The sequence below is a fragment of the Aquarana catesbeiana genome, linkage group LG07, assembly GCF_042186555.1.
Source record: "Aquarana catesbeiana isolate 2022-GZ linkage group LG07, ASM4218655v1, whole genome shotgun sequence".
NCBI classification, from domain to species: Eukaryota; Metazoa; Chordata; class Amphibia; order Anura; family Ranidae; genus Aquarana; species Aquarana catesbeiana.
The window spans coordinates 83532984-83558404 of NC_133330.1; the positions used below are offsets into that span (position 1 = coordinate 83532984).

Here is a 25421-nt window from a genome sequence, read left to right on the forward strand (position 1 = left end):
CCATCTGAGGACGGAAAAATCCGCGACAGCCTAGCTGGAGTTAAGTAAATGCGATGGAGAAATTTGAATTGAATTAGCCTGTCCCGGGCTGAGACTAGATTTTTAAATGGGTGATCCCACATATCATCCCAGTCCTCCCCTTGTAGTTCTGGAACCTCCCTCTCCCAACGTTCCTTGCACCTGACTACCCCAATTGGTGTTTTTTTAAATAGGGATTTATATATTGTCGATAATGGTTTGGATAAGTCGTCATCCTTTAACATGAGTTCCAGAGGTGAAGGAAAATATTCCACCCGTCGGTCCCCGAACTGCGCCCCAAAAGCATGGCGCAGCTGCAGGTACCGAAAAAAGGTAGAGTTTGGAAGATCATGTCTTGTCTTTAGTTGGTCAAAGGAAAGGAGATCCCCCTCTCTGACAATATCCTCTAGTTTCTTTATGCCCCTACCAGACCACACTGTGGGATCTGGAATGGAGCAGAAATGTGAAAGATTTGGATTAAACCATAATGGCGCTGATGGCGTAACTCCCACATAACTAGGGGATACTAATGTAGTAGCAACCTCCCAGGCTCTAATAGTGGCTTTCATAGAGGCCGTAATAGGCAATCCTGATTTCGGGCCTCTGTATAGGGTTAAGCTCAGACTTTCATACGACCCAATATACGCTGCTTCCAGAACATTAGCAGAGTCTCCATTATCGGCCATCAGCCAACGTCTGGCAATAATCATTTGACCAGCCAAATAATATTTATGCCAGTCTGGAAGTGCTAACCCTCCTTGTCCCCATGGTTCTTGAAGGGTCTTTAAACAAATTCTCGGTGTCTGCGGATGCCATATAAAAGATTCTATGATTCCATTGAGGGTGGAGTAAAAGGATTTCGGAATCCATGTGGGGGAATGGCGCAAGAAATACAAGATGACGGATAAGAATTTCATTTTTAATAGACACACCCTTCCCATGAGAGACAGCGGTAGCTTCTGCCATAATTGGACCTTTTGCTTTAACCTAGTCACTAGGGGGAGAAGGTTCAACTTCAAGTATTCGTGAATGCTAGCTGTGATTTTTACCCCTAAATACGTGATCGTGGAAACCCAGCGCAGCGGGAGAGAATTATCCCTCACTGCCTGCGCCCCAGGACCAAGCGGCAATATAGACGACTTACCCCAATTCAACCTTTATACCAGAATAGGTGGCAAAACTATCTAGAATCCTAAGAGCAGCCCTCAGTGAAGGCCCCGGATCTCGGAGGAACAGGAGCAAGTCGTCCGCATAAAGTGCCACACATTCTTGAATTGTCCCTACTTGTATGCCTCCTACTTCACTAGATTTCCTTAGCGCCCTGGCAATAGGTTCCATCATCATTGCAAACAGAAATGGAGAGAGGGGACAACCCTGCCTAGTGCCCCTACTAATACCAAAGAAATCAGAGATTGACAACCCCAACCTTATTGCCGTCCTGGGTTCACTGTATAACATTGCTATCCAGCGACAAAACACAGGACCAAACCCTAAAGTTCCTAGCACTTTGTGCATATACCCCCAATCTACTGTATCAAAAGCTTTTTCGATGTCTATAGAGACAACGACCCTCTCCGGGAACTCAGGTGCTTCCATTTGGGTATGTGTAAATAATCTTCTTAAGTTTGTGTCAGTTGACATGCCAGGCATAAAACCTGTCTGGTCAATAACAACCACCGTGGGGAGAACCTTTGCTACTCGCGTTGCTAGCACTTTGGCAAGAATTTTCAGATCCATATTTAAAAGTGCTATGGGGCGGTATGAGGAACACTCCAAAGGATCTTTTTCTGGCTTTAGAAGGAGCACCATATATGCCTCCATCATGGACGCCGGCAAAGTACCCTGTTCCCAACAGAAAGCAAATAGCTTGGTCAACCTAGGGGCCACTTGAGATAAATATGACTTATAGAAGTCCGCGGGGAACCCATCCGGACCTGGCACCTTCTTAGGGGGGAACGCTAATATGGCAGCCTCTACTTCAAGCACAGAAATAGGTTCGTCTAATGATGCGCCATCAGCTTCCGATAATTTAGACATATTGAGAGTTTGCAATAACTCGTCCAACTCTCTAATGTTATATTGTGGTAAAGGAGAATATAATTTTGAGTAAAAACGGATAAATTCCTCTAAAATGCCTTCTGGTTCAGTTAGGAGAGTCCCACCCTCTCCCTTCATCACCGGAACACTAACTGGTGCTTTATGGTCCGCAACCATATTAGCCAGAAGCCTACCATTCTTATCTCCCTCAGCAAAAATGACCTCCGTCCTCTGCTTTATCTCCTTGCCAGACAGGGTCTTAAAATGGATATCAATCGAGCGTCTTGCTTCCAATAAGGAGATATACCCTGGCTCGGAAGGAGAGTCTGCTTGCTGCTGCGTTCCCCCCCGTTTCTTGGCAAGAAGAGACTCCCCCTCAGATTTTTACACTTATTAAATGTATTTATATGCACTTATGAGTATCTGGCCACAAGATTGGTTGTTTTTATTAGCACTATAGCACTTTAGTTTTGTTATTCACATACGGTGCATCGATATAGGGTAGCACAGCATCTGTTAGAAGGTTTATGGAATTTTTATTTATTGAAAAAATGTTATACTAGTAATGGCGGTGATCAGTAATTTATAGCGGGACTGTGATATTGCGGCGAACATTTGGACACTAACTGATACTTTTGACACTTTTTGGGAACCAGGGACACCAATACAGTGATCAGTGCTAAAAATATACACGGTCACTATACTAATGACACTGGCTGGGAAGGGGTTAAACATCCAGGGCAATCAAAGGGTTAAATGTGTGCCTGGCCAGGGTTTTAGTGTACTGGGGGAGGTGCTTTTACTAGGGGAAGTAATCGATTTTATACCCTGCTTTGCAGGGAAAAAAAAGCTATTACTTTATCGCTGACAGGACAGGGCTCTGCCTTGTTTACATAGGCAGAGCCCTGTCCTGCGCAAATTCATGACAACCGCCGGATGCCGGTTGTAATTCGTTGGCCATTACCCGGTGATCGACATCTGTTTTGTTTCACAGCACGGCCAGGTTACCGGTGGAGTGTGCCCCCTACCTGTGTCAGGGAAATGCTAAGCTTCTCCCTATAAGCATATAATTTCTTTGCACTTAAAAGCACAAATACAGTCCTCTTATATAATGCTGGGAAAGCGCGCATTTATCTCTCCAAGTAACACAAACAGATGCTGGTATCACCTCAAGCTCTGTATAATCCTGAACAAAATAGCCAAGCTGCTTTTATTTATACTAAACACATGGATAACAAAAGAGGATGCTGGCTTCAGAATCAGCCAGACACTTGTATTCATTCAAAAGAACCAATGACACACATGCATATATTCAAATAGAAATGCAGTAGTGACGTGTGCAAACGGTCGTGTGCAAAACCATGCGGCGAGAACATGGTTCCGAACACGACCATGTGCAAATTCCCACTGCTACCAATGATGCGAGCCATACTATATTATGGCCCAGTGGGCCATAATTTTGTATGGTTATGCTATGGTTCCCAAGTACGCAGATCTGCTTACTTAGGAGTTTAAATGCAATCACCATGGAGTGCCCAGTTCCCTGGTGAGGCATACACAAACATCCTTAAAAGAGCAAACAGATCTGCCGTGTCCACGGGAAGGTTTTCGCATCCAGTGGTCTTCCACCAGCGTCTGTATGTGCGAATACCCTCACATGAGCGTATTATAGCAAAATAGACACGGGGGGGGGGGGGCATCTGACAACATACATTATTAAAATTTTCCACAACAGCTTCTCTTCTTTTTCATATGCTCCCATGTGTCCCTCAATGAATCTTGATGTTCTTCTAACACCTGGAAATTAATCAGTCCTTACAGTCCATATGAGTCCATAAAAAGGAAAACCCGGCTTGACATGTAGACTCTGTTCTTCAGGAGGGATGACTTATAGGGAGGACACAACATGGTCAGCTGTAGTAATCGCTGGTCGGTCTGGGATCCTCTGTGTCTTGTATGTGGGCTGGGCTTCGGGGCGTCTCATCTCGGTGGGGAAGATGTGGTCATCTGCTCGGGCTCTGTTCACTCGTCCAATCAGGCAACAGTAGCACCTCATCACGGCATATAGAAGGAATAGAAACAAAAATAACATGAGTATATATATACCCCTACTTCCTTCAACTATGATCCGCTGCAAAATAAAAAAATTAAATCCCCAAAGATTCCCAGACCCTTAAAATGACTTCAACCTTCACTAGCTATAGCTCTGGCTTTGCCTTGCAGGAATCTAAACCTTATCCATGTGGGCCTGAACCTTGTCATTAGTATCCCAGATCCAGGTATAACAATCTTAACTTATGAATTCTTGGAAACCCCCCTTGGACGGTGGGAACTTCCTTGTAGTTTCAACAGTTACATGAAACATCCCATCCTCAATGGATGAGAAATTGTTCAATCGTTTCATAAGCTCAAGCCCCCACCGTGTACAAGCAATTCCCTTCCAGCTGTCCCTGCCATTCTTACCTTCCCTCGTGCCATCCAATCCTCACGATCGGCCACGACATAAGAAGATGCTCGGACGAGTTTCACCAGCACACATGAACCTCTTGCCTTAGGGGAATTACCTTATAAGCTGTAGATCCGCATTAATACCAAACTAAAGTTGAAGCACACTTGTGGGCTACCTAGTTGTCCCGATACCAAAGCTGGCAAGAACCAGAGCTATTGTTAAAATTATAATTAATTTTACCCTTTAGAAATGTATTGTTAAATTCTATTGACAAGTGTCTGTTTGGATTTTAATAGTTTGTCAAAACTCCTCACACCAATATGAACATCACATATAGCATGTGCCGCTGTCATCGCTGGGGCACTAGAGCTCGGTGGAGATTCAGAGTAGACCCAGTCATGTGTTCTGTTCACTTTCTTAGCTAATTGGAAAATACACTTTATAAATATAAATAAATAAAGATACTCCTCATCCTTTGGTGTAGTCGAGCAGCTTCTTGCAGTGGCTGGCCTGGTCTAGTCCCTCAAACTTCTTTACAATGACCCAGTCACCTGGTTAGAAAGAATGTAAACTGGTTATTGTGTCAGGGTCCAGGAGGGACTCATGAACCCTGTGGTGGACCTTTTGAAGTTCATGTTACAGTGACTGCACCTACCCCATCAGCTGAGAATGTTGACAGAGCTGAGGAAAGTACAACTCTGGTTTTGGTTGTCCTCCAAACCTCATATGGCAATAACCCAGACATGTGGGAACTTAATGACTGTGGTCACTGCATCTTACCATCTGGGGTGTAATACCTGGAACCAATGAAAAAAAGGTTCCTATGGGAGCGTCCTTCACCAGACTGCTGATTCAAATTCCATCAAAGGAAAAAAGTTGTGGAACCTCTCGTTCCTACTAGGTCACCAACTTGGCTAGAATTAGAGTAGTTAGTATTATTGGTTTGAAAATTTGTAATTCTCGCCACTATCATCCCCCCTTTTTTCCTCCTCATTACAAACTGGAGAAAGACTCTCAGGGTTTAGAATGGTGCAGAAAAAAAAAACAATGAAACAGTGAAATAGCCTATGATACTTTTACCTTCTTATGCCCCTGCTTTCTATGTACATACACTTTCAGAAACTCCTTGGACCTGAAAAGATACTTATAAACAAAAGTTATTACTCTATCCTTCATACTTAACCTGCAAAGAATGGTAAACAATAAAAAATTCGTGTACATTGGTAAATTGTCACTGACATTCCTCAAAACCGATAATTACTAAACCCTCTGTAACCCTTACTTTCACATTCTTACTAAAATACAACACCTGCGACATGTAAGAGGGCTGTTGCGATAGGTTCAAACATAATCTTCTTACTACATACAAATGATAAGAAGACTAAAACATGAGACAAACATTTAGATACAAACGTGGGGAGATATTTCATAGTTCCCAAAACAAAAATGAAAAAACAAAACAACCAGATGGAATGTTACCTTCACTCTTTTAGCGATAGAAAAAAATACAATGGGAAAAACACAAGAGCATCTTGACATCTTTGCATAGACCAGCAACACAAAGTCCAAAAACAGGCCTGAGAATTTCTAATCACACAAACATGTACTACACATCCATCAACTCACTCATCATTACAGATTTCTGAAGCCACAGCTGAACTACTTCCAAGGTACTTTTATTTTGGGGTCATCAAACATCAAAAATACCTTCCAAAGGAATACACCTTACTGTACCCTCTGATCATATCTGCCAATCTTTAGGGGGTCTCATGTCCGGAGCCCCAAACCCAGATCTCATGTACTGTGCAGCTGTCTGACTGGTGTGGAGCCTCATTTTTTTCTCCAACGCATGGATGGCCAACATTACCCATGACGATTTGAATCGCTTATGATGTGTCCCTGCATCCAGGGCACCCTCGCACTAACTTTCGGAGCAGTACTGCCTAGTGACTATTTTTACAGTACTGGTACCCGGCATATTCCAATTATTATACACGGCCTCCCGGTATGCTAGCATACTACTCCTCACATTTATATGCTCTACAAGCGGTTACCGGCAGCCCTATAAATGTGTTGTCAGACAAACTACAAAGCACCATGAAATCTTCCACTATTCAAAATTTAAAAACGTGGCTTCTATCAGTACCTAGATATTACAACAATAACTTGGATGCCTCCTGTTTGCTCTCTACCCAAAACTGTATTACAGTATAAAACTTCACAAAAACAACTGGAATTAAATGTAAAAATCAAACAGACTTCCAAACACGAGTCAAAAGACCCCAAGCTCCTCCCACCAACTTCCTGTTGCATATCTGCAAAGAACTTCCTGTTGTACATCACATCTTGTAAAGATCATCCTGTCTTTTCAGCTTTAAAAACCTATCTAATTGGTTTATTTAAAAATCAATGAACGGGAAGAGGGAGGGGGAGGGGAAGCCTTGAATAGCTTCAATATTATGTTTATCAAGACATTAAAAAATCTATGGCTAACATCATCAACAATTTAAAAAACTTTTGTCCAGGTGTGCTGCCCCAACGGGGCATAGAATTTATATAGATTGTTCCTTAACCATTTTCTATGGACTCTTATATTTAGTTCACATGCTGCCATCTAGTGAACCTTTGTGGTAATGCACTTGTTTCTTATGTTCTTTTTCCCTTATGTTATGACACACTTCCTTTGTATGTAATGCTCCACCCTTCTTCCTGTGATTGTACTTCCTGTTTCATGGATGCAGCTACAAGCCACATGTAGCAGGGCACATGTATTCTGCATTGTAAGCTACAGACAATATCATCTTTTGACTGCATAAATACTACAGCCTTTTCATCTGTTTGTATCCTGTCATCTGCTGTAACCTGACGTTCAGAATAAAAGCACCTTTGTGGATGGAATCAGTATTTGGTGAGTTCAAGCTATCTGATTGTCCTCAGTGATTATATCTTATACAGGCCAGGCATAGAGGTCTCACAAGGGATAAATCGCTTCACAACAATCGGAGTCAGAATAGTCAAAAAATGTATAGAATTCCCATAGCCTGCTGTGTATTTGTGTGCACCTGCTCTGAAATCAAGCTCAGTGCCATCCGTCATTTTGTGAAGCACATGGCTGCATGAGTTTACTGCACCTCATGTGAATGTTAAAAACTGTTTCTCTACATTGAACTGCGTTACCCCACCTGTCTAAGATGCTGTTCGTCTTCTTAAAGAGATAGTACCATTTCTTGCAAAATTGTGAAAAATGTCTAGACAAGACTCTGAGCACCCTTTTGTGGCTGAACCAACGCAGATTCATCATGGCTCTGAACCTGCAGATGTACAGGGAGCAGATTCTGCAGATATTACCGAATAGAGTATAAGGTCCAAACATACAATAAAACCTACACAGAAACTCAGAGAAAACTGAAACCACTAGAGATGAGTTCTCTAGCAATCTGTCAGATTAATGGGACAGAACTTCACACTGCATGTTAGTTTTGTCACACTTTAATGATCAACCAGCTGAACTAAGAGACTCAATAGATCGCTTATCTGCCGTGTATGAACGCTACCAGCGGCTGTTTGCAAAATACACAGCTTTCTTGTAGGACTGTAATATAGAGGACTCTTCAGCAGAACTGACCAGGGCTGATGCACTAAACCAACAAAGGGATCTCTCAGTGCAAAATGCCCAGCGTAAGGCAGAACTCCGTATTGCTCAACTGCAGGAGACCAGATCTCACAGATCCACATCAGCCAGGCACACTGCACGTTCTTCTAGATCCTCTCGCTCTAGAAGTTCAACATTAAGCGATAAGATAATAGAGGCCCATGCTGATGCGGAATAAAAAAAAATGCAAAGCTCCTTTGCGAGAAGGGAAGCAGAACTAGAAACACAAAAGGCAACACAAAAGGCAAAGATGGAAGCTCAAGAAGCAGAAATAGAAACACAAAGGGCAAAGATGAAAGCTCAACAAGCAGAAATAGAAACACAAAAGGCAAAGATGAAAGCTCAACAAGCAGAGACAGATTCCCAATTAGATTCCCAGTTAAAGATTCTGCAAATGGAAAGGGAGGAAGCAGCTGCCCTGGCAAGGCTGAGAGTCCTCGAACAAGCGATGGGAGAAAGTGCTAACTCAGACTGGTCCATACCAGCGGAACTGCAAGACCCAGTTGAACGCATCAGTGAATATGTACTAAAGCATAATTTTTGCAATGATAATCTCCTGTACGTCTTACTAACAACACAAGTGCATCTACGCATCACCTTATGCTGACAACAAGGTGACTTCCAGTGACAAGCCGCAGCTCAAGCCACAACACAAGCCTTAGGGACTACACCACAGTTAAAATGCTCCTGCAACATAATTTCATCCTGGTAAACCTCACCCTACTTCACCAGAGAACTTTCACACCCAAGGGGTTCCACAAGTTACTTTGGCCCCGAGGAGTGGGAGATCAGACTTGAATGACTTTGCCAGATATATGGTACGCTGTGAGCTCATTAACACTACCCTCTCAAAGTTTGATGACTGTCCGGAGAACTACAGGGCCTGGAGATCAACCTTCAAAGCTGCCATTGCTGATCTCAACTAGAGGTCGACCGATATGGGTTTTTCTCTGGCCGATGCCAAAGCCGATATTTAGAAATCGCGGTGGCCGATGGCCGATATATGATGCCGATTTTTTTGGGCCGATATATTAGGCCGATTTCTTTTTTTTTTCCCTTCATCGCATAAAATCCTAACAGTTAGACCCCTTTCACACTGGGGCGTTTTTCAGGCGCTTTTGGGCTAAAAATAGCGCCTGTAAAACGGCTCCCCTGCAGTCTATGTGAAAGCTCGAGTGCTTGCACACTGAGGCGATGCGCTGGCAGGATGTTAGAAAAAAAAGTCCTGCAAGCGGCATCTTTGGAGCGGTGTATACCGCTCCTCCACCACTCCTGTCCATTGAAATGAATGCGCACCGCTGCCGAAGCGCCTGCAAAGCGTTTCGGCAGCAGCGCTTCAGGGGCTGCATTGTAAGCTACAGACAATATCATCTTTTGACCGCATAAATACTACAGCCTATTCATCTGTTTGTATCCTGTCATCTGCTGTAAACTGATGTTCAGAATAAAAGCACCTTTGTGAATGGAATTGGTATTTGGTGAGTTCAATCTATCTGAGGATTGTCCTGTGACTATATCTTATACAGCCCAGGCATAGAGGTTGCACAAGGTGTAAATTGCTTCACAACAATCGGAGTCGGAATACCAGGAGAGGGTGGAATAAACCCCCATATTGCACATGGGAGGGAATCCCCCTTGAATCACATATCCCCTGGGAAGTCAAACCACAAGTTTTGAGACTGAAATACCACACAACAGCGCAACAAAATCCGAAAACAGAAACTCCTGTAAAAAGATGGCTCAAAGAGGTCAACCAAAGCCCCCTCCTTCTTTTGTGGGCTATACAATACAAGCCTCAAAACAATGAATTGCCCTCTGAGAAACTCCCAAACATTTAAAAATAAAAATAACATATACCGCTAAAGTACCAAAACTCAGTTAAAGCTAGTAAATTCAGTGCAAAGTAGACCGCATAGCTACACACACACACACACACACACAAAGGAATTGGAGCAGCTTCCCCTCTAGGATGACCCACAGGCCAAACAGTACAAAATCCTTAAACTGCGCCTCTATAACCAAAATAGCAATTCCACCCAAACACAGCGGACACAAAATGGTAGTTGCCACGGCCACATGGTGACTACAAGAATGGAAAATGGCTGACGAAAGCCAGGCCACGACAAAATGGTGCCACTAACACATGATATGCAGTTTATCAGTCCCACCAAAAACAGACTTCTTCACTAGAAACATAAACTTCTCTAAAACAACTGGAATAAAAAACTAAATGATTCTACTGGAAATGGAATTCAGTACAAAAACGGACTATATTTCGCTCGAGACTAAAATCAGCAGAAACAAAAGGCAGTTGCAGCAATCGAAAATCGGTCCACGGCAAAATGGTGGATGAAATCCGGGCTACAGCACAATGGCCAACATTAGCAAATGAAAACCAACACAAACCAAGATTTCTCCCTACAAAAACTGACTATACAATTGAGACACCAATATTAACACTTATCCCAAGACAAACACTTTAGGCTATATCAATTAGGGCCCATACTAAAATATAGGCATATTTAACTAAACAATATATCCAAAAACGCAAAGTTACATAAAACATGAAATAACACGCCTTAAATATACACTCTTGTTCCCAAATACAAAACTTCGTTCTGAAAGTTGGAACATCAACAGATACCCAGAACCATCAACAATGCTGTTTGCATGCTTGATCTTTTCATCTCAAAACAAAAGAACTCTCCCTTCCTCCACATGGGTTACTTGAATATGCAGCAGCCGTTTTCAAAAGCAACTTAAAGACAAACCCTTTACTTATTAGACTTATGGGGACATGTGTCTTGGTTCCATGCAAAGGTAAAAATCACAATTGCATTTTTTATTTCTCATATACATCACAAACATATTACAAAGCATACAGTTACACAGCCTGCTCAGTCACACACAGCATTCACTTTAGGTTTGTATTAAATGGGACCTATAGAGGATTTAAATATAGGTGCTTCCCCAAGTAATAGACCTACTTACAATGACAAAAATATAACCTACAATAAAAGTCCCGTCATTATACAGAAAATAAGGTTCTTTGCCTGGCAGATTTTACCTCATACGGCGGACAGAGAATTAAGATCCATAGTTGCCAACATTGAAAAAAATTTTTTAGGGACACTTTTTTTGGCCGTAGGCGGAGTCTTGTTTTAATTAGGGGGCGGGGCATGCATTTGTGGGTGTGACAAAGGGAAAAAGTAAAAAAAAAAAGAAAAAGCAAAGCATGCCGCTGCGAAAAATGGGCGTTTACGCGAAATAGTGGGCATGTCTTAAATGGGCGTGGCTCAAAGGGGGTGTGGTTAGAGTCTGAGATGGATAAGGGATGGAGAGGGAAAGGGGGGGAGAGGGATAGAGGGACAGCAGCCCAAGATCCTACACAACAATGGAAATATGTGTATTATAGAAAGTTTAACAATCAGCAGATAAAGATACTCCAAACACCTGGTGTTAGCACTTCAATCATCCTGGCACCATGGTTGTTATGGTGTCAGGATGATTGAAGTGCATTATTTCTATTATTACATTGTAATATAAAATGAAATCATTCAACTCAACCATAATGCAGAATCAGTGGGATCCCTGAGCATGTCACTAGCCACGTCGCCTGCCACCAGCCGTCCGTCCTTGCGTCAGATGTCCCAGCAGAGTCCGTCCTTGCATCAGGTGCTCCCAGCGGAGCCCCCCTTACATCAGATATCCCCAGCGGAGCCCCCCTTACATCAGATGTCCCCAGCGGAGCCCCCCTCACACCAGGAGTCCCCAGTGGAGCCCCCCCTCACATCAGGTGTCCCTGGCGGAGCCCCCCTCACATCAGGAGTCCCCGGCGGAGCCCCCCCTCACATCAGGAGTCCCCGGCGGAGCCCCCCTCACATCAGGAGTCCCCGGCGGAGCCCCCCCTCACATCAGGAGTCCCCGGCGGAGCCCCCCCTCACATCAGGAGTCCCCGGCGGAGCCCCCCCTCACATCAGGAGTCCCCGGCGGAGCCCCCCCTCACATCAGGAGTCCCCGGCGGAGCCCCCCCTCACATCAGGAGTCCCCGGCGGAGCCCCCCCTCACATCAGGAGTCCCCGGCGGAGCCCCCCCTCACATCAGGAGTCCCCGGCGGAGCCCCCCCTCACATCAGGAGTCCCCGGCGGAGCCCCCCTCACATCAGGAGTCCCCGGCGGAGCCCTCCCTCACATAAGGTGTCCCCGGCGGAGCCCGCCCTCACATCAGGTGTCCCCAGTGCAACCCCCCCTCACATCAGGTGTCCCCAGTGCAGCCCCCCCTCACATCAGGTGTCCCCAGTGCAGCCCCCCCTCACATCAGGTGTCCCCAGTGCAGCCCCCCCTCACATCAGATTCCCACAGCGGTGCGCCCTCCCCCCACCTCAGGTGTCCTAGTGTAGTAGACAGTGTATACTGTCTCCCTCCGCCGGCCGCATGGCTAGAACCCTCGCCCCTGGCAGCGGGGGGTAGGCGGGGTGAGACGAAGCAGGGCGGAGGGTGGGCGGCGATGCAGGAGCTCTGTCTAGCCCCCCCAGCCGTCTTCCTGATCTTCTTTAAAATGGCGGCCGGCGGAGACAATGTCTCCGCGGACCTCTAGGGGCGGCGGCGAAAATCAGCGAAGAACCGGATTTCTCGGGACATTTACTGGGACACAAAAAATTCGGGAATGGAGTCTAAATCCCGGTAATGTCCTGGGAAATCCGGGACAGTTGGCAACTATGAAGATCCCGAACACAGGACAGCAAAAATGTTCAAAAAACTTGAAGTATGGTTGTCTTATCATAGGTCGGCCCTTGCTGGTCTGGTTCTGGAGGTCTCTTCCCCCTCGAGGTCCACTGAATTAGGAAGATCTGTTGGCTTTCTTTCTGGCCCGCCATGAATGTCAGGGAAATTCTAAGCTTCCCCCTATAAGCATATAATTTCTTTGCTTAAAAGCACAAATACTGCCCTCTTATATAATGCTGGGAAAGCACACTCGTTTATCTCTCCAAGTAAAACAAACAGATGCTGGTATCACCTCGAGCTCAGTATAATCCTGAACAAAATAGTCAAGCTGCTTTTATTTATACTAAACACATGGATAACAAAAGAGGATGCTGGAAGAAGAACCAATGACACACATGCATATATTCAAATAGAAATGCAGTAGTGACGTAGCAAACGGTTGTGTGCATAACCATGCGGCGAGCACATGGTTCCGAACGCGACCATGTGTACATTCCCACTGCTACCAATGATGCGAGCCATACTATATTATGGCCCAGTGGGCCATAATTTTGTATGGTTATGCTATGGCTCCCAAGTATGCAGATCTGCTTACTTAGGAGTTTAAATGCAATCGCCATGGAGTGGCCAGTTCCCTGGTGAGGCGTACATAAACCTCCTTAAAAGAGCAAACAGATCTGCCGTATCCACGAGAAGGTTTCAGCAGCCAATTGTCTTCCACCAGCATCTGTGCGAATACCCTCGCATGAGCATATTATAGCAAAATAGACACTGGGGGGCATCTGAAAACATACATTAATAAAAATTTCCACAACACCTGGAAGTGTCAGATTACGTACTAGGTATGTGATCTGGCACAGCTAAGTCGGCAATTGGTTAATGTTATTAAAAATTCACTGCAATCTTCAGCCACTGTAACTTTCTGTAAAATTCAATGCAATATGGCAACGTGGAGGTGTTTTGTACACTGTTGTACACTGAAATGTAATTTCCTGCTTGTGTGATTGACTCACTAATTTTCCCAGAAGTCTGCACTAAGTTACAAGTAAAATTTTAGGCATCCCCTGCAACACTCCCAAAGAGCTAAATCCTTAGAAAAAGGGATGCAGACACTGTAGGTTTCCTCATTAGAATGCTGGAAGTGCATCAGCTGATTATATTGAACACAGACACTCACATTCAGGAAGCAGTATTCCAAGGACATTGTGACATCATCTGCCCGCCTCTCTGCCTCAGCCAATCAGAGGAAATTTTGTATTTTTACATAGAATACAAAGATCCCTGTGAATGAATAAGCAGCGCTCAGCATGACTTCCCGTCCGACAGACCAGACACAGCTCTATATACTGTATGTAGCTGAGACTGCATATAATAGTTTATACAGTGCTCCCAGCTGCTACATCTTTTAGTGAAGGTAATAGCTCATTTAGACCAGTTTAGCCCAAACAAACTATTTAAACTTTACTAAAAACTGGAGATAAGCTTTAACGTGAGAGAAATCCTCTGAGACAACTTTCCCCACTGGAAGATCTCCATTCTATTGCTGTTCCTGGTGACAACGTTTTAAATTTTCTTCCAGTGCCTGTGTTGGTATAGTAATGGTCACCATGACAAAATGAGAGAGTCCTATGTATGAAAAGTTCTATAACCCTTTTTGGGTTTTCTGATATGTCATGGACTGCCCTCTCTGTTTGACGTTTGGCTCTATCACCAACTATTGGAGAATCACTTTACTGTTACTGTGTAGCATCCACATGGGAAACCAATAATAACATTCCAATAGAAAAATAGAATTGCCCAAAAAACAGAACAGATAAACCCATTAAAAAAAAGCTCAATAAATCAGTAATAAGTAAATGTGACCACAGCAAAATAGTACAGTAACACAACTAAAAATGTGTTGGTGAAGACAGAACCAGTACCATACCGACACAGCAAGGAATCTTTCTGCAAAGACACAATTGGTACAGTACTAACACAACCAGAATTATGTCTGTGGAGAAACAAAGTTGCTGCCTATATAGGGTTCCACATACATGTAAAGTAGGTATGGCAGCTATGTGCCTTCCTTGGGACCATGGCACTTTAGGCCCTCGTCTTTGTGGTCTGGTGATAAATCCAGCCCTGAATACAAGCAATATATAGAGTTGACTTACAACCAGATGTTGTAGAATGGCCGCTTGCTGTGGTTTAGCATTCGGTCATAAAAACACACAAGTCTAGGGACAAATAAGGACAAGTATTTTTTTTAGACACTCAGTTATTTCACTAACAGTTTCACTACCGTGGAACCTATTGCTTTTCAATTTAACATTTTCTTCTTCAAGACATTCTAATGCCCTTCACTTTCATTGTTATGCACTACAGACACTAAGTTTCACTCTGAGTCTGGAATGGATAGTGATGGATGGTCCAGAATAGTTAGTTCTACCTGGACTCATCACTTGCTCTCACTCCTTCAGTTACCATTCATGTTGTGACAGAGGAGAGCCTAGAATTTAAATTGTGTTATCCACAGAGAATAAAATAATCAAAAACAATTACTATTTTTTTCTGATTGCAAAATCCCAGACCAGTTTTGTAATACTGAATCAGCACTGTTCGTTTATAGCAAGTTTCATATTGTATATGTATAAAAAATACACCTGAAGTAAATACAGTAAAACCTCGGATTGCGAGCATAATTCGTTCCAGTAGCATGCTTGTAATCCAAAGCACTTGTATATCAAAGTGAATTTCCCCATAAGAGATAACTGAATCTCAAATGATTCGTTCCACAACCATTTATTCATAAGTCCTTTTGTTTATAGTCCATATAAAAGGATTATAGCAATGTGATAGGTTGTGTAACCATAACATGTCCATCCACAAATGGAAGCCTCCACAAGGGGATTAGAAACAAAATCCAGCAGGAGCTACAGAGTATAAAAGAGAAGAGAGGCGCCTCTAAGTGTAGCAATATGGTTACATTTAATGAAGGTACAATATTTAGCAACTCACATGGTTGATGATTAAAAGAGGCACAGCTAAGTATGCAGGCTTCCGGGGTAAAGTTGTCTGCAATTGTGACCGAGAAGACTACCCTGCAGTAGAGCGATCTGAAAGCGAGGCTTGAACTGCTCGTGAAAAGCAGCATGAAAGGGACGACGTCAGGTGAGGAGGATGGTCTATGTGGACATCTTTACCCCGGATGCCTGCATACTTAGATGTGCCTGTTTTAATCATCAATCATGTGAGTTTAAATGTTGTACGTTCATTAAATGTAACTGTAGTGCTACACTTAGAGGCGCCTCTATTCTCTTCTCTTTTTCATTTGTGGCATGACACTACTTGTATATCAAGACATCACTTGTATATCAGGTCAAAATTTATTGAAAAATTTTGCTTGTCTTGCAAAACACTCTCAAACCAAGTTACTCTCAAACCAAGGTTTTACTGTATCTATAGTATCCTGTACCCAAAACTGAACATACACATAGCTTAATGATGCTTCTACTGAGAACAATGAGAATCCAGAAAACTATATTTAAAAGCAACATACTCATCTTTTGTAATAGTCTGTGTTGGGAAGGATTGTCACCATTTTGTACAGAGAACACCAGTATGATGCCAGACATGTACTGAGAAAATACATTAGCTGAACTAGATGATCTATCCAAATTCTTATTGCCTGGCTGTTATGTTAATTTAAAGGCTTAATGCATGGGTGCCCAACCTTTTGAAGAGCTAGGGCCACTTAAGCGACTGTGTACCCAGTTGCGGGCCACAGTGAGCAGAGTGGGCGGGTGACAGGTCCATGTCCACTCTGCATATGCAGAGTAGGCCTGTACACAACCCGCTCTTCTCTATGGGCACTCCAATCCTATCCGGCCAGACAGAAGGGGACAGATCCCCTTCTGTTTTTTTTTAATAGGTCGGTTTGGAAGTAGGCGAGTGTAAATGAACACAAATCCATTTATATCTGCTGCTCCACAGAGGTAAATTTAAGAGTTTGATTGGGTCTGCCTGAAAAACAGGCAGACCTGGTTGGACTGATTGTGTAAAAGGGGCCTAAGGCTGTCCCCCAGGCAGGTATGGCTGGCAGCTGCTGAGGTCCCCCAGGTGGGTATGGCTGGCAGCTGCTGTCCCCCAGGCGGTATGGCTGGCGGCTGCTGCTGCCGTCCCCCAGGGGGTATGGCTGGTGGCTGCTGCCCCTCAGGTGGGTTTGGTTGGCGGCTCTTACTGTACCCAAGGCGGTTATGGCTGGCAGCTACTGCTGTCCCCCAGGGCGGGTATGACTGGTGGCTGCCACTATCCCCCAGATGGTTATGGCTGGTGGCTGCTGCTGTCCCTCAGGTGGGTATGGCTGGCGGCTGCTACTGTCCCCTAGGGGGTTATGGCTGGCGGCTGCTGCTGTCCCTCAGGCGGATATAGTTGGTGGCTGCTACTGTCCCCCAGATGAGTATGGCTGGTGACCGCTGCTGTCCCCCAGGTGGGTATGGCTAGCTGCCTGCTTGCTGCGTTCCCCCAGGTGGGTGTGGCTGGTGGCTGCTGCTGTCCCCCAGGTGGGTATGGCTGGTGGCTCCTACTGTCCCCCAGGCGGGTATGGCTGGTAGCTGTGGCTGTCCCCAGGCGGGTATGGCTGGTGGATGCTGCTGTCCCCCAGGCAGGTATGGCTGGTGGCTGCTGCTGTCCCCCAGGAGGGTATGACTGGTGACTGCTAATGTCCTCCAGGCGTCTATGGTTGGCTGCCTGATGCTGACCCCCAGGTGGGTATGGTTGGTGGCTGCTGCTGTCCACTAGGGGGGTATAGCTGGTGGCTGCTACTGTCTCCCAGGCGAGTATGGCTGGTGGCTGCTGCCTTCCCTCAGGCGGGTATGGCTGGTGGCTGCTGCTTTCCCCCAGGCGAGTATGACTGGCGACTGCTGCTGTCCCCCAAGCGGATATGGCTGGCGGCTGCTGCTGTCCCCCAGGCAGGTATGACTGGCGGCTGCTGCTATCCCCTAGGGGGGTAAGGCTGGCAGCTGCTGCTGTCCCCCCAACAGGTATGGCTAGTGGCTACTGCTGTCCTTCAGGCAGGTATGGCTGTATGCTGTTGTCCCCCAGGCGGGTATGGCTGACTGCCTGCTTGCTGCTGTCCCCCAGGCTTGTGTGGCTGGTGGCTGCTGCTGTCCTCCAGGTGGGTATGGCTGGCGGCTGCTGCTGTCCTCCAGGCGGGTATGGCTGGCTGCCTGCTGCTGTCCCCCAGGTGGGTATGGCTGGTGGCTGCTGCTGTCCCCCAGGCGGGTATAGCTTGCGGCTGCTGCTGTCTCCCAGGCGAGGATGGCTGGCTGCCTGCTTCTTTCCCCCAGGCAGGTATGGCTGGCGACTGCTGCTGTCCCCCAGGCGAGTATGGCTGGCGGTTGCTGCTGTTCCACAGGTGGGTATGGCTGGCGGCTGCTGCTGTCCCCTAGGTGGGTATGGCTGGCGGCTGCTGCTGTCCCCCAGGCGGGTATGGCTGGCGGCTGCTGCTGTCCCCCAGGCGGGTATGGCTGGCGGCTGCTGCTGTCCCCCAGGCGAGTATGGTTGGTGGCTGCTGCTGTCTCCCAGGCGAGTATGGCTGGCTGCCTGCTGATTTCCCCCTGGCGGGTATGGCTGGCAGCTGCTGCTTTCCCCCAGGAGGGTATGGCTGGTGACTGCTGCTGTTCCCCAGGCGGGTATGGCTGGCGGCTGCTGTTGTCCCCCAGGCGGGTATGGCTGGTAGCAGCTGCTGTCTCCCAGGTGGGTATGGCTTGTGGCAGCTGCTGTCCCCCAGGCGGGTATGGCTGGTGGCTGCTGCTGTCCCCCAGGTGGGTATGGCTGGCAGCTGCTGCTGTCCCCCAGACGGGTATGGCTGGTGGCTGCTGCTGTCCCCCAGGTGGGTATGGCTGGCAGCTGCTGCTGTCCCCCAGGCGGGTATGGCTTGTGGTAGCTGCTGTCCCCCAGGCGGGTATGGCTGGTGGCTGCTGCTGTCCCCCAGGTGGGTATGGCTGGTGGCTGCTGCTGTCCCCCAGGTGGGTATGGCTGGCAGCTGCTGCTGTCCCCCAGACGGGTATGGCTGGTGGCTGCTGCTGTCCCCCAGGTGGGTATGGCTGGCAGCTGCTGCTGTCCCCCAGGCGGGTATGTCTGGCGGCTGCTGCTGTCCCCCAGGTGGGTATGGCTGGCGGCTGCTGTTTCTGGGAACGCTGGCTGCTGTTGTCCCAGACAGCGTGTATTTGGTATCACTCCGCCTGTGACAGGAGCTGGCTCTATGCCAGAAGCATCGGCTCAGCTCTCTACTGAGGCTTGCCATCCCAGAGCAGGAGGTCTCGGGCCACATCAGAGGGCCAGCGGTTGGGCACCCTTGGCTTCAAAGATGACTCCACTTTCGTGGGAAAAAAGTGCAAATAAAAGAAAATCAGTATAACATATATAGAATAGATTTGGGGACAGTTAAAAGTGCTCTCATTTTGTTTTTTGCCATTTGTGTCTCATTTGGGTGATTCCTCTTCACTTCCTGTCCCATAGACTCGACGTGAGAGAATGTCTTTCTAATGTGAGGGAAATCCTCTGTCACGGGAACAACTGTCCCTGTTGTTAGATTTCCCCTCTGTTCCTGTTCTGGTGGCAACTCAAAATTTTAGACCTACTCTCACTTTTGTTCTCAGTGACATTGATAATCAGGACAAATAGAGAGAGTGAATCTTCCTAACGGGAACACAGACAAAATTAATAAACTGTGCTCACCACCTTTACCATATATAAAAAAAGTTTTGCCTTCAGCTATATTTTAAGAGCCCATATACACCACATTGCTGTCTGGTGAAGTGGAAGCACTTAAGACCTATGTGATGTGGGTCATATTTGGAAGGTGACTGCTGGGCATTGGGAGATCTGTTGTTGCTAGTTGGAGTCCATTGTTCGACTCTATTGTTGCTGGGGGAACTTTTGTTGCTGGGTGGGTCTATTGTCGATGTGGGGGGGGGGGGGGGTCTATTGTTGGCTGCAGGGGATCTATTTTATTGCTTTTCTTGTTATCAGTATCAAATTCCATACAAATTACTTGGTTCTGTATTTCATCGGAAAAGCCGTCATATCTTTTTCAGACGAGAAAAACGATCGCGTGTACGCGGCATAAGTTTTCTGCCACACATAGCGTTTTGCTTTTAGACCAAAAAGTTTAATTTTGGTCTCATCTGACCAGAGCACCTTCTTCCACATGTCCCCCACATGGCTTTCTTCTTGCCACTCTTCCATAAAGGTCAGATTTGTGGAGTGCACGACTAATAGTTGTCATGTGGACAGATTCTCCCACCTGAGCTGTGGATCTCTGCAGCACCTCCAGAGTTACCATGGGCCTCTGGGCTGCTTCTCTGATTAATGCTCTCCTTGCCGGGCCTGTCAGTTTAGGACGGTAATGATTAGGCACCTATAACAGTATGATACGCGTCTATCGGGCACTCTGTGGTGTCACTCTTGGATGTCCCAATAAAGGATTTTGGCTCACAGTCGTGGCAGCCTTTTTTCTTTCTTGTATTGATTGCGGAGGCGAGTTCCATTAGGCTTCTCCATCTCACCTGGAGCTGCAAGCCTTCTCTGTTTAAAAGTTTAGGTGGATGGCCATGTCTTGGTAGGTTTGCAGTTGTGCCATACTCTTTCCATTTTTGGATGATGGATTGAACAGTGCTCTGTGAGATGTTCAAAGCTTGGGATTTTTTTTATAACCTAACCCTGCTTTAAACTTCCCCACAACTTTATCCCTGACCTGTCTGGTGTGTTCCTTGGCCTTCGTGATGCTGTTTGTTCACAGGACAGCTATATTTATATTGAGATTAAATTACACAGAGGTGGACTCTCTTTAATAATTAGGTTACTTCTGAAGGCAATTGGTTCCACTAGATTTTAGTTAGGGGTATCAGAGTAAAGGGGGCTGAATACAAATGCACTCCACACCTTTCAAGTATTTATTTTTAAAAAACTTGGAGAAACATTTATCATTTTCTTTCCAGTTCACAATTATGTGTTGGTCCATCACATAAAATCCCAGTAAAATACATTTACATTTTTGGTTGTAACATGACCAAATGTGGAAAATGTCAAGGGGTGTGAATACTTTTTCAAGGTACTGTGTGTGTGTGTTTTATGTATGTATATGTGTGTGTGTGTGTGTGTGTGTGTGTATATATATCCATTTATGAACTGAGCTTCTTGGCCTTCTTTGACAGCATTGTCTTTAGTTGGTATTAATGTAAATATAGCTAACTCAATTTCTGCTACAACTTGATCCCTGGATACACTTAGCAGCAAAGTTTGCGGCTAAGTGGGATTGCCCATACGGACACATTTTGTGGTTTTTAATTCGAAAGACCAGTATAACTGAGCATTTCCAAAATAAATGGTAGGAGTCTAATTAACCACGCTTAGAGCAACAGGTGGAACAGGTAGGACTAAATTAAACTAATTACTTGAGCAACTGGAGGTGTTCTGTACGGAACATCCCCCTAGAAATTTAATTTCCTGCTTGCGTGATTGGCTTACTGATTTTTCCAGACGTCTGACTAAAATACATGTCAGATATTTTGAATGCCTTGCAACACAAATGTCATTTTTTGTGAGATGCTCCCAAAGGGAAATCGCATCTAAATGGTGCAGACTCTGCCACGTTCCTCATTAGAACCCTGCAAGTGCAGCATCTAAATTATTATAAAGTCACTCCCATTCACATTGCACAAGGACCCAGACAAACAAACAGTTTTTCTTCAGAATAAAAAAAGATAGGAATCTGCAACAAAGTTTGTTAAAATCCTAGCAATTTACATAGAGGGGATTGTTTTTCCCAACAAAAACTGAATTACCTTTAAGTATATCTGATTTCCAAGAATGAAAAGATGTAAACACATTCGTCAAGGCTTTGAGTAAGATATATAAATGTTCCAAATTAGGTGTTTTTGAAGGCCTTTACATAAGAGAGCAATCAAAAGAAAAATGGAGACCAAAAAGGATCAAATAGAATTTTGTTTGTAGAGCATATCACAGTTGTAAATCCCTATGAAACTGGGAACATCTCAATTGGTAATATGATTTATTTGGTAAGTTAAAAAACCACCATGATCTGACAACTGATCTAAAAAAAAAAAAAAAGTATGCCTGCTCTAAACCAAAGTTGAAGGTCAGAGATAGACTAAAGCTCAGGGAGCTGGGGGATATTCCTCAGAGGGGTGTAAAATTCAGAGGATACTGAATCAGTAAGATGATGAAAAATGATATGTGGAAAGCAGAGTACATTGTCCTGATTGAAAATGAGGTTCTGTTGGTTTGAGCCTTTATAGTAATAATTATTATAATGCAAATCTTTGTTGGAGGATGTCCTTGGAGAATTGATTTGAGATTCATGTGTCTTCACTTAAGATTGATGACTATAATTTTATTCTGGAAGTTAACAGATGAGAGAGAAGTTTCGAATTTCTTTCATAAAGGTGGATGTTCTTAGAAGTAAGGACAAATAAAAATAACGCAATATAGAATTTCATTGCGTGTGGTAATGAAACAATGAAAGTTTATTATGAAATTCTGATAGCGTATAGTTTATGAGTTTTGGTATATTACAGATATTTAATCCTCAAAATAATGTGTGCTGCATTTTATTGCCTTATAACACACTAACCAGCAAAGATCATTTAATTTTCTGTAGAACAGAACATATAAAATGCATGCAATAAAATTCAACACAAATTAAAATACATCACACCTGGCTTCCCGCCCCACAATACACTACAGAAGAGAAAATGAGATGAGGGCTATTTAACCAAACATTAGTGGGTACAAAAATACATTCCCTGACATTTGGCAACATCTGTTCTTCCATGAAAGAGGTGCTTTCTGCAAGATTGACCTTATTTATAAATAGGGTTAAATTCCCTGTACATTCACCTGGCATTTTGATTTGCCAGGGCTGAGATGTTCAATTAACTACATGCACATGTTTGACACATATGGGGCCTTTTATTATTTTTTTGTTTATTCCTTTTCAATAACTTGAAATGTCCTCCCTCCTCCCTATATCTAACTAATCTGACATGTGGGCTGCTATCCATGTAACAAAGGGGCAGTAAACCTGCAGTCCCCTGCCATGTTAATACCAATGCCCTTAAGTAAAAAGGTGGGAGGATATTGATTTCCAACAGAAAAAAAAGATACCCCTCCCAAACACTTGTGCCCAGTGCTAAAAAGCACTTGGCATTTTGCCACCACTTGTGCCTAGGAAGTGGTTCCAGCGAGGGTGAGAGGCTTATCTGTCTCCTTACAACACAGGTTTTAGGGGACATCTAACCAATTCACAGTGTCTCCAGGTCATAGTAAAAATGTAAAAGTAGTACACAAAAAATACACAATTGAACAATAAATATAATGTTTTGTTTTTTTTTATTTAACTGCTGTGAGAAATGTATATACTGTATTAAAACTGAGCAAAGCATATCTATATAGATGCAGAAATTTGGCAGGAATGGTCCTGGATGACAGCGTGGAACAGCCCAAATGAGGACAGGAAGAGACAGGGGGTACTTTATCTGAATAGCTGTTCCGGGCCAGTGACTCAAAGTACTGAATCACCATGAATGCTGAAGAAATAAGGGACGGTTAGCAGCCTCTATACCTTCCCATTTCCTTTGAAAGTGGCAATCTGTACAGTGGTACTTTTTATTTAAAGGACAAGTACAGTTATCCTTATTGTATATAGGCACCTTACCCTAACATTCTTACGTCTATACTTACCTGTCTATGCCCTGCCGGGATCATTACCGCACAGCCTTCTTGGTGCAGCAAAGCTTTTTTTTTTTTTAATTTTATCTCTTCCAGTTGCGCTCTGTTCCTCTTGCACATTCTGGCCATCTTTCCAGCAGTGGAAAAAATAAATGGAGAGCCAATGGCTCCTGCTGCAGCCTCTGTGGCTTATAAAAGCAGGGAGAGAGGAGAGTACTGTTGCAGAGGGGCACAGTGCTGGATCAAATGAGGTAGGTATTTGGGGGTGGAGTTTGGGCAATACTACTACTGGGACATTTTTTACCTTATTAAACGGAATGCATTAAAGTGGAACTGCACTCCATCTGAGCACCAAAAACTCAAATTCATTTTTGATATTCAAATCAAACTCTCCCATCCATCCATGTCTCCATGCTTTATTTTGCTTAGAAATCACTTTGAAAAGCACCCCCCTGGCATTTATGACCGTGGCTGTCTTGGGTAAGGGCAGATGATTCATGTAGCATTTTCTTCCTGGAATTCAACTGTCCTCAGCTCAGGCATGCAGACATGAGGATGTGATGCTTAGCTTAGAAGACCCCTCCTCACGACTCCTGGTATGTATGATATAATTTGCCTTTGGAACAAGAAAGGGTGAATATATCATGGGTTAATAGCTACTCCGTCCCTGATAAATAGAAAAAAACATGTATCTCTCATGGGGCTTTGTTGCAGCAAAGAACTCAAACAAAATAAGTTTTAAGTATAAAAGTAGAAAACGTTTATTATACAAAAGAATAAAATGTATCTAGCCTATACAAACAAATTCCTGGTCTAGTATTGGATATTGTCTCATACTCTCCTCACAGGGGGTAGAGATGACAAACATATAGTCTGATAGGTACATAACCCCAAAATGTCCCAACGCATTTCAACTGCATTCAGTCTTCTTCAGGGAATAATAGGGTGGAACTATTCCTAAATGAATGAGAAAATTAACAGCAAGTATATGGGTCCCAATGTGTTACAAAACAATAACAGTAACCATACACTCCAAAACATAAACTTTAACTGACATAGATAGATGGACCAGGTATAAGAACAAAAAATAGTTGTAATACATCTTGTGGAGCTCCGGCATGAATGGTAAGGTCAAGCAACCCACAGGGGATCAGGAATGGCCAGATAGAGGCAAGCAATGCAGTTGTGAATCTGAGAGCATAAACATAACACTAATATGATGTGGATTTATGAAATTTTATTATAATTAACCAATAGAACATACCCAGCCAGATGTAAGTAGACATGTGGAAGGAAGAGATATGCTGCAAAGAGACAAGGGTATGAAATATAACTAATCAGTAGTGAATACTGGATCTATAGGATTATTACATAACTATGAGTGCAGTTGAAAACGCTTTTGGACATTTTGGTGGTTATGTGACTCTCAGACTATATGTTTGTCATCTCTATCCCCTGTGAGAAGAGTATGAGATAATATCCAATACTAGACCAGGAATTTGATTGTATAGACTAGATACATTTGTATTGTATAATAAACTTTTTCTACTTTTATACATAAACTTATTTTGTTTGATATGGTTTGCCTAGTCATGGAATCAGAAAGTAACTGAATAAATGTAAAAAAAAAAAATGTTAAGACAAGAACTTATGATATACTTTCCTGTCTGTCAGTATAAGGATTAAAAATAGTCAATGTTGATTGAGAGAGTGAAGTTCCACTTTAAGGTAAAAAATGTTTTGCCTTTAGGACCACTGCTGCAGATCTCACAGTATAGTTGTTGGTTGACTAGAAGAGATAAAA

General features: G+C 44.3%; 1 protein-coding gene across 1 annotated transcript in view; it reads left to right on the forward strand.

Moving 5' to 3' along the window:
- The window catches only part of CFAP92 (cilia and flagella associated protein 92 (putative)), a 303652-nt gene that overhangs the window by 84302 nt on the left and 193929 nt on the right, over window positions 1-25421 (forward strand). The window lies entirely within an intron of this gene.